At 40.5% G+C, this 13,922-nt stretch overlaps 2 protein-coding genes across 4 annotated transcripts in view; one reads left to right on the forward strand and one right to left on the reverse strand.

Annotated features, from left to right (window-relative positions):
* TDRD9 (tudor domain containing 9) overlaps positions 1-13,922 on the forward strand; it is a 147,204-nt gene that overhangs the window by 15,572 nt on the left and 117,710 nt on the right. The gene's annotated exons all lie outside the window — the stretch shown is intronic.
* The window catches only part of RD3L (RD3 like), a 35,168-nt gene that overhangs the window by 6,882 nt on the left and 14,364 nt on the right, over positions 1-13,922 (reverse strand). The window lies entirely within an intron of this gene.

Raw genomic sequence — 13,922 nt, forward strand, 5'->3', positions numbered from 1 at the left:
TCCAGAGTTGTAGTCCAACGCTCAAACCACTACACCACGCCGGCTCTCAGTGGTGTCTTATTGAGACCCTATCCTTGGGTTTTCTTGGCAGCGTTTAATTTGAGGAGGCTGACCATTGCCTCCCTCTAAGGCTGAGAGAATGTGACTTGGCCAAGGGTCACCCAGTAGGTTTCCATGGCTGATCAGGGATTTGAACCCTGGTCTTCTGAAGTCTGAGTCCAGCACTCAAACCACTGTATCATGTCTCTTACCTTTTAACTGGAGATATCAGGCAACCTGGAACCTCATGCAAGCACAATTGTGTTCTTTACCAAGTGAATGATGGTCCCTTCTAATAACCCAGATTCCAGCTGTCTTGGGGAGTCTTACTTCTTTTGCTTGGATGTGGCTTGGCTTGGTTGATTTGAGTGGGGGTCAAGGAGGACTTATTTAGAGAGCTAGCATGGCATATTGTTATTATTTTTTTATATCCTGCCTTTCTCCCAATATAGGGACTCAAGGCAGCAATAGTGATTTAAGTCTTGGACTATGATTTGAGACCAGGGTTCAATTCCCTGCTTGGCCATGAAATCCACTGGGTGACCTTAGGCAAGTCACACCCTCTCATCCTCAGGGGATGGCAGTGATAAACCTCCTTTAAACAAATCTTGCAAAGAAAACCGTATGCTATTTTACCCTAGGGTCGCTGTAAGTTGGAAATTACTTGAAGGGACACAAGAGACACACAAGGATGTATTGAGATGGTTCCATAAGCAGCCCCTGCTTTGTGCATGTGTGTCAGCTCCCCCTCTGGCTCTGGCGGCTGCTTTTGCATTTTAGCAATGTTTCAGGGCCTGAAGGTGTTCTCCTTGTGGCCAGAGCCAATCTGTTTCAACCTCCAGGCAGGGGAAGACCCCGGGCATCTTTCTTGACTGTGTTCCACTTTGTATGGCCAAGGCTGGAGTGTCAGTAGCAACCCACATGCCCCTTCTTCCTCTTTGACATCTGAATCATAGAATCATAGAGTTGGAAGAGTCCACAAGGGCCATCCAGTCCAATCTCCTGTCATACAGGAACTCACAATCAAAGCATCCCCGACAGATGGCCATCCAGCCCCTGTTTAAAGACATCCAAAGAAGGAGACTCCACCACTGTTCGAGGGAGTTTGTTCCACTGTTGAACAGCCCTTACTGTCAGGAGGTTCCTCCTAATGTTGAAGTGAAATATCTTTTCCTTTAGCTTGTGTCCATTGTTCTGTGTCCTAGTCTCTGGAGCAGCAGAAAACAAGCTTGCTCCATCCTCAATGTGACATCCCTCCAAATACTTAAACAGGGCTATCATATCGCCCCTTAACCGTCTCTTCTCCAGGCTAAACATACCCAGTTCCCTAAGTCTTTCCTCATAAGGCATGGTTTCCAGGCCCTTCACCATTTTGGTGGCCCTCCTTTGGACATGCTCCATTTTATCAACATCCTTTTTGAATTGTGGTGCCTTGGACACAGTATTCTAGGTGAGGTCTGACCAAAGCAGAATAGAGTAGCACTATTACTTCCCTTGATCTAGACACTATATTTGTATTGATGCAACCTAAAATGACATTGTCTTTTTAGCTGCTGCATCATACTGTTGACTCATGTTTACGTTGTGGTCTACTTGGACTCCAAGATCCTTTTCACACGTAGTCTCGTTCAGCCAGGTGTCCCTCATCCTATATCTATGCATTTCATTTTTTTCCTACCTAAGTGCAGTTTCTTACATTTCTCCCTGTTGAAGTTCATCTTGTTAGTTTTGGCCCAGCTTTCTGATCTATTCAGGGCATTTTGAATTTTGATCCTGTCCTCTGGGGTATTAGCTATTCCTCCTAATTTGGTGTCATAGCAAATTTGATAAGCACGCCCTCTATTCCTTCATCCAAGTCATTGATAAAGATATTGAATAGCACTGGGACCAGGACAGACCCCTGTGGGACCCCACTGGTCACTTCTCTCCAGCATGAAGAGGAGCCATTGTTGAGCACCCTTTTGGTTCAGCCGATCATCTAATTACAGATTCACCTAAGGGGATGGGGTGTGTGAGAAACCCTACCAATCCTTTGGGGGTGAAAAACTGCAGTTCTTTTCTCTCCAACAACATTCCCCTCTTGATAGCATTATGATGCAAGAAGCATATGTGTGATATTAGCAAGCAGCATGGGGCCCGTAGATGCTCAGGGCTCTGGAGCATTTGTTTCAGTTGCACCATTGAGAATCCAACCATGGACAAAGAGTGAGTCAGGAATATCCATTTGTAGAATTGTTTTTATGTTGCTCATCCTGAGCATCTGAAATAGCAATTTTGCCATTTATTTGCTTACTTGTTGCAAACCTGAACTGCTCATCTGTTTAGGTTTCCCTCCTCCTCCTCTTGTAATTTTCGGTTACAGTATTCTCTTTCATAGATATTGGTTTTTCCCAATCAATTCTCCTATCCTTTTTAAGTTGTATTGAACTGTTGTAGAAAAACGGCCGTGCAGATTTGGTGTGGGTGTCAGGCAATATAAAGGGTGATGTGTGCGGTTGTTATTAAAGCTGATATTACTTATATGTTGGAAAAATCCAGGTGTCACTATTAATCATCCTCACTTGGAAGGTTTTCACATTGCATTGTATATAGTGCTATAAGAAGGAAGGAAGGGACTGGACGTATAATGACAGAACTGCCTTTGCAAATTTTCAGATGAAATTAAAATGTTCCCTGCCACCTATTCCCTTCTGTAGTTGCCAGGTCACTGCACCCTTGTTAATGTATTTTTTTAAAAAATAGCATCAGAAAGCAAAGACAGTGGCCTAAATCTAACTGTTAGTCCCAGACTAAATTAGATTTACTGAATCATTGGGTAAATTCCATTGGTTCAGTGGGCTTCTTCCAGTTAACAGCTAACAATTTTATTTAGGCCAGTGTCTTGGATAATATAATTTTTTAAAAAACCAAGAAATTAGTAAAATATTGGAATATAAATATTTAGTGAGCAAATTATTGAAGACATTTTACTTGCTTTAAAATGCATTTATCGTAGAAAGGAATTGTGAATTCCTGATTGTAAAAGAGATACAGTGTTCTGTAATCTCAGAGAAGAGATTAGTTTGGCTGAATTGCTGTGTTACAGTAAGCATCAATTCTTCATGGAAAACTGGATTTTGTCTATTCCCCCCCACACACATACATTTTCACGTATAGATGGATAATAAGATGTCAGACAAGCTTTCATTTATTTGTTTAATTAATAGAATTTGTAAAATTCTCCACTCTAAGGTTGTCAGAGCAATATATATTATACAAAACAAAGCAAACCTTGATTATCATTATATATAAGGGACACTATTTTACTATGCCACTGTATTTAATGGAACTTGAGCATCCACAGATTTGGTTATCCACAGGGGGTCCTGGAACTAAACCCAGCAGTTACCAAGGGCCCACTGTAATAGCTTGGTAGACAAAGGGAATGCTGTAGATACAGCATATCTCGCTTTTATTAAGGCCTTTGACAAGGTCCCCCAGACAAGCTGGTAAAATGTGGCCTAGACAACGTGACTGTTAGGGGGATTTGTAATTGGTTGACTGGCCGAACCCAAAGGGTGCTCAACAATGGCTCCTCTTCATCCTGGAGAGAAGTTACCAGTTGGGTACCACTGGGTTCTGTCCTGGACCCAGTGCTGTTCAACATCTTTATCAATGACTTGGATGAAGGAATAGAAAGCATGCTTATCAAATTTACAGATGACACCAAATTAGGAGTAGCTAATATGCCAAAGGACAGGATCAAAATTCAAGAAGTCCTGAATAGATTAGATAGCTGGGCCAAAGTTAAAAAAATGAATTTCAACATGGAGAAGTGTAAGGTACTACTGCACTTATGGTGGGAAAATGAAATGTATAGACATAGGATGAGGGACACCTGGCTTAACTAGACTACGGGTGGAAGGGATCTGATAGGAGTCCTGATAAACCACAAATTGATGTTTCCCTGGATATTTCCTTGGAATCCAGCATGTCTCCTTCATTTGTGATGCTGGATTCCAAGGAAAATCTTTGAATTGCAAATAGACATTAAATTTTCTTGACTTTGAAAATCTACCAGTGACTGTATGGCCAAAAGGGAAGGTACCAACCTGCAGATAGCGCCCCCCTACCATCTGAACTAAGACCAAAACAGAAAATACAGGCCTATGACTAATATCTTCAAGTTTTTTCTCCCTTTTGCCTGGTGAAGAAGCCAGTGTGACTTCGAAAGCTTGCAACATGTAATTGTGCATTTTGGTTGGCCCGATACAGGTATCATTGTTTGGATGTTATTGGCTTTGTGGTGTGGCCAACACGGATACCACTAGATGCTTCTTAGTATGAGGCAGTTTCCCAAGATCCCAATTTTCTTTTCTATGAGCAGCTATTAGAAATAATAATAATAATAATAATAATAATAATAATAATTTAAAAATTAGTTATTCTGTCACAGTTAGATTCTTCATACAAATTCTTCTTGCACAGGTGAACACAGTAATGGACTTCGTGGATCAGTTCGAATTTCTATCCAGTTCTGCATTCACTTCCAACTAGAAACCTCTGTGTGTTCATATCATTATGGTGGGAACCTCTTCCTATTCGTTCTCAGCATCTTGCATTCAGAAGCATAGTGCCACTGTAAGTTTCATTAACAGATACCTTATACTTTTGTCTTTTTCCTAAGGAAGTATTTTGCCAATGATTGATCCTTTCAGCTGGCTGGAGCCTTCGAAAGTTATTTTGTTGGGCTCTAGCAACAGCAATTGTCCAGCCCAAGCTGTAGCCAAATATTAACATTTCCAGGCTTTGTGGTGATTAGAAACTTGAGTATGAACCACCTTTGTTATAGTCTTATATTCTGGTTGGTACACCTCATTTGCTTTTCCATGTCACTTAACACCTTTTTTTTGGGGGGGGGGGATGCATATTCTCATGTGCTCTCTGTCTTAGAGTAAGGCTGTTTTGTGCAATCTGCCAGTTTTCTCTTACGATCTTTAGGAATAAAGTTTTTTTTTATCCTTCTATGAGACTCCAAAAGTCTGTAAATTTTGCCTGCCATTATACCATGTGTGCCTTAGCTTTTTTTTGATTAAGCGTGAATAAATGTTCTGATTTGTATTGATTTTCTCAGTAGCAGATCAGGAAGAAAACTTGATCTCAGCTGGCAAATGACTCATGGCCTGAAGTATTAAGTTTGATTTTTATTTTATTTTATCTGGAACAGTAAGTAGCGCTGGCCCATTTAATTACATGCGGTAAGCTTGCATTCGTATCATTTTGGCAGCCGGCTGCTTAAACTTATTTTAGTTGCTTGTAAAAGATGCTTATATTCACTCGTACCACGTCATCAGAAGGTTAATTGGTATTCATTGTGGCTGTTCATTCAGTGTGGTAAGAAAAACAAAACCTTAGGACTACTTTTGGAAGAAAGGGTGAGTTGGATGAGAAAACATATTGCTTATTGGTTGAGTACATATTTTCCATGGAGAAACCTCGTTTCCATTGTAAACAAACAAATAAATATAATAATAAACATTTCCAGAGGAAAGGGTTTGGTGACAGGTGATGGGTGGGACCTCTGAGACCCAAGGCAACCTTCCCCAACCAGGTGCTCCTGCCAGATATGACAGTCTACAACTGCTTGTGGCTATGCTGGGTGGGAATGATGGGTGTTGAGGTCTACCACTCCTGAAGAACATCAAGTTGGGAGAAGCCTTTCTTAGCATACTTATCAAGTATTTCCTAGTTCTTGATCGGTTGGTTTTGTAAACCATTTCTCAATTCTCCTGTCTTTGAGGGAACTCTTGTTCTGATGTTTGCACAAGAGAGATTTCAAAAGACTACTCACCGAAGGCAGCTATCCTGATGGCCCAGGAAAATGCCTATATGGATAAGAAATCCATCTCAGGTTTTTGATGATTCTTCAACTTTGATGGGGCAGAAACAATCTCAGATCCTCTTTCCCACTCCCCACACCCCAGCCATTGTGATTTAGGCTTAATCTATTCAAGGACCCATTTGTTTGTCTTTTTGACTGTCGATGGTATCCTCAGCGCTATTCTCCTGCACCAGTGTAGGAGTGTATATTCCTCCTATCTGCTTTCTTTACTATCCAGCTCACACATCCATACAGGGGAAATAAAATGGCTTGGATGATTCTAACTTTGGTGCTCTGTTGTATGTCTTTACACTTTAGGATTTTGTTATGGTTTTGTTTATTTTATTAGGGTAGCTTTAAAAAGTTTTTAAAATTATTATTATTTTTATGCCAAATTTTGTTTTAATATGTGCTGGGACCCACCTTTGATCCCATCTTGGGGAAAAAGCAGGATATAAATGAAATAAATTCAATAATAAATTCAATAATAAATAAAGAATTCTGTAAGACTGAAGATGAATTAAAACTGGCTCTGCTGTTAACTCCACCTTGCCTTTAAGAGCCTGGGAGTGCTTTGGTTGGAATGGCAGCTCTGAGATCAGAGCAATTGTTCCATAAAATAACTTGTTTGGCTTTCTTCTCTCCCCTTTACTCTGGGTGTTCAGTACAACTGCATGAGAAGGCAATAGGAGCAGAGTTTTAAATTGGCAGTTGTCTGTGTTTATGGAAAGCCTTCAGCATTTTCTTCTGTGGTCTTGCCAAGTGCGATCCATAGTACTGGTGGCCTATGAATTAAGGGCTGAGGATTCACTGGACTAATTATTTCCAGAGACATGACAACTCTTCTATAAATTTCAATGCCAGGATGACCCTGAGCAAGTCATAGTTAGGGCTTATGATTGGCATGACTTGGCTGTGCACTGTAGCTCCTTTGGGCAACTATCTGAAAGTCTGGTCTTGACAGCTGACTGACAAGGTTAAGTTGATGGCCATCTCATTTTTTGGGGGGCTGCAGGGGTTTTAGGTATAAATTTGAGTCTGTCCTTCAAGAGGACTCTCATCTGCCAAGGGGTGCTGTTTTGTTTTATTTATTTTTCAGATGTGAGGAATGTGCATCTGAGCTTTAGTTTTAAAACAAAGCTCATATTTAAACACGGCAATTCATAATGGCCTGATAGAAGGGGAAGGAGTCCCTTTCTTTTGCAGTCTGGTTTTGGGCTTGTGAAAGTCTCATAGGTTCTTGCATGCTCCTGCAAGGCTGGCATTCTCTAAGCATGCAAACCTGTTTGTCTCAGTTCTCACTGTAGTCTTTTCTCCTACAAAATGATCAGCGTAGATCCATCTACCGTATGTTCAGCATTAGAATTATGACTTTGTGATACAATAATCATGTGGGCTTGCTCTGCAAGAATTGCATCTCCCTTGACAGACGTTCATGTCTCTTTAGAATAATAGAATCATAGAGTTGGAAGAGACAGCAAGGGCCATCCAGTCCAACTGCCTGCCATGCAGGAACTCTCAGTCAAAGCATCCCTGACAGATGGCAATCCAGCCTCTGTTTAAAACCCTCCAAGGAAGGAGATTCCACTACACTCCGAGGGAGTGTGTTCCACTGTCGAACAGCCCTTACTGTCAGCAAGTTCTTCCTAATGTTGAGGTGAAATCTCTTTTCCTGGAGCTTATATCCATTGTTCCGGGTCCTTGTTTCTGGAGCAGCAAAAAACAAGCTTGCTGCCTCCTCAATATGACATCCCTTCAAGTATTTAAACAGGGCTATCATATCACCCCTTAACTTTCTCTTCTCTAGGCTAAACATCCCCAGCTCCCTATGTCGTTCCTCATAGGACATGGTTTCCAGACTCTTCACCATTTGGACATGCTCCAGTTTCTCAACATCCTTTTTAGATTGCGGAGCCCAGAACTGGACACAATATTCCAGGTGAGGCCTGACCAGAGCAGAATAGAGTGGTACTATTACTTCCCTTGATCTAGACACTATACTTCTATTGATGCAGCCTAAAATTGCATTGGTCTTGTTAGCTGTCGCATTGCACTATTGACTCATCTTCAATTTGTGGTCTACTTGGACTCCCAGATCCCTTTCACACATAGTCTTGTTCAGCCAGGTGTCACCCATCCTATATCTGTGCATTTCATTTTTCCGCCCTAAGTGCAGTACCTTACATTTCTCCCTGTTGAAATTCATTTTGTCAGCTTTGGCCCAGCTTTCTAATCTATTAAGGTCATTCTGAATTTTGATCCTGTCCTCTGGGGTATTAGCCAGTCCTCCTAATTTGGTGTCATCTAAGAATGGGTTCAAGCACATGAGACTGATTGCTGAGTTGGTCAAACTGGGAATTTTCTAAATTTGCTTCTCACCCTGTTCCCAAACTGCTGCATAATTGTCTTGCTGCTCATCTGATGAAGAGTATTTTGGATTTGGTGGCGAGAACCCCTAGGATGCTGATTTTAAGCTGGTTTCCAACCAAAATTGCCACTCAAACTGCTTTGTTTGCCCGGATGGTTGATTTATATCAACAGCTTGCTAATTCTCCTAGGCCTCTGAGTGGATTTCAGCATTATCGATGATGATATATTTTGGGAATTCCTGGGATTATATTTGTTAATCAGGGACACATCACTTCTCTGATTTCTCTATGGAAGATCTGTCTGTCTGATGAATAGTTAGTGGATTATTATGCTCAAGAATTCTGTGACATGTATCTGTTTGACAGCATCAGACAAATTACTTCTCAGCATGATATTGCCTGTCTGTAAAATGGGATAACTATTTATTAATCTTCTTTTATTCTGAATTCCTTAATGATATGCTGCATTTGTATAATTCAGCCTATATTCTGCAGTTTTGCAAAGTTATCTGCTTTGCATGAACGCTTGTGGGATTTGCTTTCCATTTTTGTTTTATTGTCCCATTATTATTTAGAAGTGCTCTCTGTCTCCTCCATTTCTATTGTGTGTTGTTTGTTGTAAAGCTAGTAGGTAGAAAGCAAACAAGAATTCAGTGTAGCCATAAAATGGAATGAAATGGTAGGGTGAAGTGGACTGGTAGTTTTCAATTTTTGGTCCAGGGGATCTGGTACTTGAAGTCCAAAATGTCTGGAAGACTGAAGGTTCTGGACCACTGGAGTATAAGTGAAGAATTAGCTTCTCATGTTCTCTGCTTAAAAACTTGGTGCAATTAGGAAAGTAGCATTGAAAGAGTCTTCCAGGATACTTCCCTGCTCTGCTAGGTTTCTGCTTGCAGGGATTTTTTTTAATATAGGAGAGCATTCTAACAGATATTCCCACATGCTGAAATGATGCAGTCCATTCTACCATCTCAGCAGCCCAGTGCAGGTGAAATACTCATAGTGTAGCAATACATGAGAGGGACAGTGTCAACTACCCCCCTCCTCTAATATTGTATGCTCTGATTGTCTCTTTCCAGAGAAGCACACACACAGCATGAACATCTCCGTGGAGGTAACTGCTGCAATTGCAAGCCTTCTTGCAAAGATATGTGTGTATGCCAAGAGGCATGGCCACTTGGCTCATATAGCACTAGGGTGAGGCTGATCAGCAGGACAAAATGAATACATGCTTTGCTGTGTGGGATTAGCATCTTGCATTTTTTTTTTGTGTGTGTATGCTTTGGAGATAAAGCTGCAAGATTCTGGATCGGGGGGGGGGGGGGCGTTGTCTCAGGTTGGTGGGATAGGAGGTCTTTTCAGCAAAGGTGTCTGAGCTAAGGTGCCAAAATGAAGATAAAAATATGAAGAGTAGCTGCAAGAGGCAAGCAAAGGTCAGAATCCATTAGAGGAAGGTGATTTGGATGACGAATAGTCAGTCATATTTCCACTAGGGAAAATTGGTGGAATACTTGCAGGGCCAAGATGCGGCAGAAGTGCAGTATCCTTGATCATAGCTTATAAGATGTATATGGCTTGTTGCCTAGTTAGACATGGGCTCTGACTTGGTGTATAATTTAAGTTATCTTTCTTTCTCCCACTCTCAAGTCTTTACCATCTTTAGTATTTATAAATGTAAAGCCTAAAGCTTTGATATTCTGAAAATGGATGTTTCATACTAGTTAATACAGTGAAGCATTAAGATTTTTGAATTAATGCATTTTAACTCTTCCTTGCCCTGCCTTTTATTTTTGCCTGTTTTAGAAAGGGAAGTTCAAGTGCCTTACAATTTGAAATGCCATCTTGAAGGAAAGATTCCCCCCCCCCCCCCACTGGATGTTGGCTGTCTTTTTCTGCATTTGCTGAAGTAAATGAAAGGGAAGTATGAATATCCCTCCATATTGTCCCGTGCCCATATTGCGTACTTTGTGATCTACTAATTTTCAGAGAATGGCAACAAGGATGATAAGCTGTATGGAAAACAAAACATATGAAGAAAGGTTGAGGGAGATGGACATGTTCAGTCTGCAGAAGAGATGGCTGAGAGGTGACACGATTGCCCCTTTTAAATATCTAAATTGCTGTCACAGAGAGGAGGGTACAGGTTTTTTCTCTGCTGCCCTAGAGGGTAGGACCAAGTGTCATGGTTTCAAGTTATAGGAGAATAGATTTCGATTGAACATTAGAAGGCACTTCTTGATGGTAAGAGTGGTTCAGCAGTGGAACCAGTTACTTTAGAGTGATGGTGGAGTCTCTTTCTCTGGACATCTTCAGAAAGTGTCTAGGGCTAGGCAGTTGCCTGCTGAGGTTCCTCTAAGTTCCTGCATTGAGCAAGGAGTTGGATTCATTGGCCTTTGGGAATGCTTCCAACTCTTTGATTCTATGAATGAATGTGTGAATACTGTTTTTCAAGTAAGCAGATTGATGTGAAGTACAGTGAAAGCCAATGAAGGTTTTGTTGGTTGTTGTTAATTGCCCTCAAGTCAACTCCGACTCATGGCAGCCCTGTGGATGAGACATCTCCAAGATCCCCTGTCCTCCACTGCTCTGCTTAATTCCTGCAAATTCAAGCACTTGACCTCCCTGATTGAGTCTATCCATCTGGTGTGCTGTCTTCTTCTCTTTCTACTTCCTTTTACCTTTCCTAGCATTATTGTCTTTTGTAATGAGTCATACCTTCTCATGATGTGGCTGAAGTATGGCAGCCTCAATTTGATCATCTTGGCTTCCAAAGAGATTTCAGGATTGATCTGTTTGGATCCATTTGTTTGTCCTTTTGGCCGTCCATGGTATCATCATCATTCTTCTCCCGTACCACATTTCAAATGAGTTGATTTTCTTCTTACCCACTTTCTTCACAGTCCAGCTGTCACATCTGTACATGATGATGAAGAATACAATGGCTTGGGCGATTCTAACGTTAGCGGTAGTTGTATATCTATACTCTTAACTCTGTGGCTGCCCTTCTCATTCCTAGTCTTCTTCAGATTTCTTGGCTGCATTCTGATCAATGTTTGATCCAAGGCATGGGAACTCTTTTACTGTTTCGATTTCCTCATTTTCTAGGTTGAAAATATGTAGGTCTTCCATGATTAGGGTGACCAGAAGTCATAACTGCAAAGGAGGACAAGACACCATAAAATGTTGGATGTTCAAGAAAAATGTAGGACACCACAAAATAAAAACTAAAAAAAGTCGTATAAATGTAAATTAATGCTTCTTAGTTATGCTCAAAATGGAGGACATTTTGTAATTCCTCCTGGACAGAAGGTGAAATGTAGGAAATGTCCTGGAAAATGAGGATTTCTGGTCATCCTGTCCATAGTCGTAATTTTTGTGGCTACTGTTGATATTTCTGTGCCTAATGCATAAAGTGCCTAATGTTAATATAAAGCCAGTAAATACAGTGGGACCTTGTTATCTGCTGGGGTTTGGTTCCAGGATCCCCCATGGATAACAAAATCCATGGATGCTCAAATCCCATTAAATATAATGGCATAGCAAAATGGTGTCTCTTATAACAAATGACAAAATTAAGGTTTGCTTTTTGGAGTTTATACTTTTTTGGAATATTTTCAAGCCGTGGATGTTTGAATCCGTGGATAAGGAGAGCGACTGTAAAAGAAGAACCTTGTTGAATTAGATCAAAAGCCCATCCAGTCTAGCATTCCATTGCTCACAGTGGCCTTCCAAGTGCCTGGGAGAAGCCCACATGCAAGACATAAGTGCACTAGAGTACTTCTGTTCCCTAGCAACTAGTGCTGAGAGTCATAATACCTCTGATAGTGGAGGCAATAAATAGCCACTGTGATTTGTTCCCACTGAGCGTTTTATAACTCTTGGATTTGTCTAATCCCCATTTAAAGCTGTCCAGGTTTGCCCATCACTACATCTTATTTAACTGTTACGCTCTGTGGAGAAGTGCTTATTTCTGTTGTCTTAAATTCTACTGTTCAGGTTCATTGGCAATCTTTGAGTTTTAGTATTAACAAGAGAAAGAAAGAGAATGAGAAGGAATTATCTTTCTTACTATCTGCATTCCATATTGGAATAGTATGATTACATTTATTTATATCAGATCTTGTCTGCAAAGGGGTTTTGCACGAATAATAACAAATACAGTTGACCCTCCTTATCCATGGATTATTTTATCCACGTATTCAAGCATCCACTACTTGAAAAAAAATTTTTTTAAAAAAGAAATTAAAAATAGCAAACCTTGATTTTCCATTTTATATAAGGGACACCATTTTGTTATGCCATTATATTTAATGGGACTTGAGCACCCACAGATTTTGTTATCCACGGGGGATCCTGGAACCAAACCCCAGTGGATAACAAGGACCCACTGTACTGGTAAAGTGTGCCCTGTCAAGGACCAGACCTGTATTTGAAGATTTGTGCTGTCTCATTGGGGAAATTGAAATATAGATGTCTAAGAGCGTATGTGGGACTTAATTCACCCCCACACTGACATTTTCCATCCCTTTTGTGTCATGTCTTAATTAGACTGTAAGCCTAAAAGCAGGGAACTGTTTTATTGTTCCTTTACTTGTAAAGTGCCATGTACAGTGATGGCGCTATATAAATAAATGATCCTGATAATAAAAATAATGAACAGAGATCCCACTTTTTAGCGGCAGGTAAAAAAGCCAATGCAATTCTTGGCTGCATCAATAGAAGTATATTGTCTAGATCAAGGGAGGTACTAGTACTACTCTATTCTGCTTTGGTCAGGCTCACTTGGAATACTATGTCCAGTTCTGGGCACCACAATTCAAAAAGGGTATTGAGAAGCTGGAGCTTTAATTGTAATTTAATTGTAATTGTAATTTTAGTTGTAATTGTAATTTAAAAGTATAATTTTAATTTTCCTAGTTTATGTCACAGCTTCTACCATTATATTCAGTGATATGTGGGAAGTACCATTTATAGTAACATTAGTGCAAAAAACATTACAAAGGATTGTGTATGGTGTGGTGTGGGAGAAGGTCATATAGGGAGGTGACACCTTGAGTTACTGCGCTGTGTGGCACCAATCCTAGTGATGCCACTGGATGGGAGTGGGGTGGTACATCAACCTTGGGTTTTAGGCAAGACTTCAAAGAAGCTATCAATGGAGCTGAATCCCATTTTCAAAATAAGCTAAGCATTTTGGGCAGCTCTTTTGAAATTCATACTAAAACCCAGGGCAGAGTCAGCTGCCATTGCACTAAGCCATGATCTTGTAACTACTGAACAGGGTGCCAGCCAAATATTGTAAGCCAATCATAAAATGTGGCTTTTAATTGTGGTATGTGGCAGGCTAACAATCCACCTGGATGGATTGGAACAGACCAATAAGCCAGCATTGAACAAATAAACAAATTAATTCTTGTATGCATTTATGCACATGTTTTTTTAGTTGTATTTCTTTTTATTATATTTTGTGAGCTGTTTTGAGTCTCCGCTTTGGAGAAAAGGCAGTGTGTGTTTGCATAAAGTAATAGGTTATACTGCAGAATGTAACCTGGTTTATTGTTCCATGCAAACCTGGCATCTGTGTATTTTACATTCCTTCTTTTTGATAACCAGTAATGTGGGTGACAACACAGGTAAGTGTGGATGGGACTTGA

The sequence above is a fragment of the Sceloporus occidentalis genome, unplaced genomic scaffold (assembly GCF_023333645.1).
Source record: "Sceloporus occidentalis isolate IW3139 unplaced genomic scaffold, rSceOcc1.0.p SCAF_4, whole genome shotgun sequence".
In the NCBI taxonomy this organism is placed as follows: domain Eukaryota; kingdom Metazoa; phylum Chordata; class Lepidosauria; order Squamata; family Phrynosomatidae; genus Sceloporus; species Sceloporus occidentalis.